Here is a 3,283-nt window from a genome sequence, read left to right on the forward strand (position 1 = left end):
TGCAACACAACGCGTAAAAAGACAGTATAAGTCATTATAATCAATAATTATGTCCCCACTGGATGCAACAAATGCCTCGTTTATATATTTATAAAAGGTTTTAATGTTTTTGTCTCGTCGCTCCGGCCAGACATGGCATCACAGTATGGTAAGGGGCGTAACATTTCCGTCACACGCTTGAGGTATTCAACCAATCACTGAATGGAAACTTTTGCTTGAGTTTCCTGCTTCTCAAATTTGTCTCCTGAGACAAAAACTCTAACACTGTCACAATGGTCTACTTTAAAGCTTTAGAAGAGATCTCAACAACATCACTCACTGTGCTCAGATTTTTCTCCTACACTAAAGACTCGAGAGCTCTCACATTTGTCTCCTCTAAATTTCAGAAGTGATCTCAGTAACTTTACAAAGTGTGCATCAAGTCAAATGCCTCAATATGAGCTCAAACATGTCTACCATATAATATGTATTAATAATCAAATTAGTCAATTAATAATCAAGACTGAGTCATAAGCCATTTATGTGCCTTTCAACAAAGAAAGCTCCAGGGTTACATTTTCTGTAGATCCGTTTTGATTAAGGCATCCGGTACATTACTTTTTCCAACAACAAATTATGTGCCTAAGTACATAAACATTGTCTTATTAGAGTTTTTGTCTCAGGAGACTAGTTTGAGAAGCAGGAGACTCAAGCTAAAATCTCAATTCGATCTTAAAGTAACCTCATTTCTGTCTAGGAGAAATATTTGAGATGTTAAAGAGATCTCACTTTTGATTTTTCTTTCCTATGGGTTATTGGGAGACTAAATAAAACCATGAATTAAGACAGTGTACATCTGGAATAAGGAGGTTTCTTCAGCCTTGCAGGTCTGTTTTGAGGATACTAGATGGGAGCTCTTTGAAAAGTCAGACATAGATCTCTACACTACTACAGTTCTGTCTTACATTAATTTCTGCACAGATACTGTAAAAACAGATCAAGGTGTATCCCAATCAAATGTGGTGTATCAGGTGTATCCCTTGGGAGCTGCTCAGAGTCCGGGACGCAGTGCTGAAATCACAAGATAGAGAGGAGTGCGGGAGGGCTAGGGCTTACCTACACAGAGGCATCAGCAAAGCGAGAGTATAAGCAACGCATTGAGGATAACTTCAATGAAAATAACTACCGCGCCATGTGACAAGGTGTAAGGAACATCACTGACTATAAGCAGAGCAACAGTTATCCCACTTCCATTGATCCCTCCCTCCCTGAGCAGCTAAATACTTTCTTCATCCATTTTGAGAACAGATCCAGCCTTAACAGGAGGACAGACTGAAATGCAGACATCAGTTTTCCAGAGAGAGACCAACCACTCACTCTTCAGAACTATCAGGTAAAGAGAGCACTATCCAGCATCAACTGTAATAAGGCAACGGGACCAGATGGCATTCCAGGACAAGTACTGAAAGCATATGCTGAACAGCTCACTTTAGTATTCACACATATTTTCAACCTGTCGCTACAGCAAGCCACTGTCCCCATTTGTCTGAAACCTGCCACTATAATTCCCATACCCAAAACATCAGCCATTACCAGCATGAATGATTACCAGCCAATTGCTCACTGTTGTACACGGAAGCAGCTCCGGGTGGATGACGTAGGACGCGCCGCTCAGAAGTGACGAACGCGGAAGCGCAGGGGAGAGATCAAAACAAAACAACGGTCACGAATTACAAGTAAATAACGAGAATTTGTAAAGAAGAATGTCGGAGGATTTCGATATAAGCCAAGAGGAGACTGGTTTTCCTTAGTCGTGTGAGGCACTTTTTTATTATGGATTGATGCGCTTTATTTCACTTCTTTTGGACTGATGAACTGTAACACCCGCTGACTGCCATTAAACAGCTTGGTGAGTGAACTATCCCTTTAACACACAAAAAAAAAACATTCCACAATTGTCTGTGTATTAATGGAGAGGAAGTGGAGAGAGCCTTAAGTTTTAAGTTTCTGGGAGTGTATATTACTGAGGACCTGACCTTGAGCTTGAACACCACCTGTATCATTTAAAGGGGTCATCGGATGCCCATTTGCCACAAGTTGATATGATTCTTTAGGGTCTTAATGAAAAGTCTGTAACATAGTTTGGTCAAAATTTCTCAATGGTTGTGTAAAAGTAGTGTACCTTGTCAAAAACTGCTCCTTTCAGAGCAAGCTGTTTTGTTGCATGCCGCTTTAAATGCAAATGAGCTCTGCTCACCCTGCTCCTCTCTTCTGAGCTGCTCTCAGAGACTGTTCCAGGTGAAGCTGGATCACGAATGATTTGCGCGAACATAAACGCATTTAGGTATATCGGGGGTGCATTCCCTTAAAAAAAAAAGTAATCCACTGTGTCTTCAGAGGCTCAGATTTCGGGAGTAAATGATGACTGCTATGTTCATTATTACATCCAACAACAAAACACCTCAAACGCTTAGGACACATTCTTGTCTACAACCGCTCCAGCGGTGAAACAATGGCGGACTGATCACAGCTCACTCAGGGCGGGTCTAAGGTAAAACACCTGTCCAGTCTGTGCTGAAACGCTAATGTCAATCAAACAATCGTGGGAAGGGCCTGTCAGAGTAACATCACATTGACAGGCATCTGAGAATGGATTGAGAAAGGGGAAATTATTTAATGAGATTTAAAAAAACACTGGGTGGATTTTTATCATTATAGGGTGGTTGTGTACACACACTGCCAACACACATTTCAGTTCAAACAACTTGTAAAAGTGCATGTCGCATCCGATGACCCCTTTAAGAGAGCCCAGCAGAGGCTGTCCTTCTTGAGGACTCTAAGGCGGAACAGACTTCCCCAGAGGCTGCTGACTAGCTTCTACCGCTGCACAATAGAAAGTATTTTAACATACTGCTGTACTGTGTGGTATTCCAGCTGCACTGCTGCGAACAAAAAAGATCTACAGCGTCTTGTGAAGACAACTGAAAGAATTATTGGCTCCCCCTCTCGAATTTGTATGACATCTATTCAAATCGTCTTCTCACATGGCCCACAAATATCCAGCAGGACCCCTCACATCCCGAAAACCTCTTTTTTTTTGCCACTCTCCCCTGAGAACCCCAGGAACACACACTAACAGGCTACAGAACAGCTTTTTCCCCAGAGCTGTGGACAGGCTGCAGAAGTTATAGTAATCCTGTGTAGCCCCGGGTTTAGCGTAATAACAGATTCTGTGCAATAATGACCTCTATGGAAAATAGACAATGATCTCTGGGCACTAATAACTTGCATGCAAGAGCTTATG

The sequence above is a fragment of the Sinocyclocheilus rhinocerous genome, unplaced genomic scaffold (genome assembly GCF_001515625.1).
Source record: "Sinocyclocheilus rhinocerous isolate Xijiao unplaced genomic scaffold, SAMN03320098_v1.1 scaffold1198, whole genome shotgun sequence".
Taxonomy (NCBI): Eukaryota; Metazoa; Chordata; class Actinopteri; order Cypriniformes; family Cyprinidae; genus Sinocyclocheilus; species Sinocyclocheilus rhinocerous.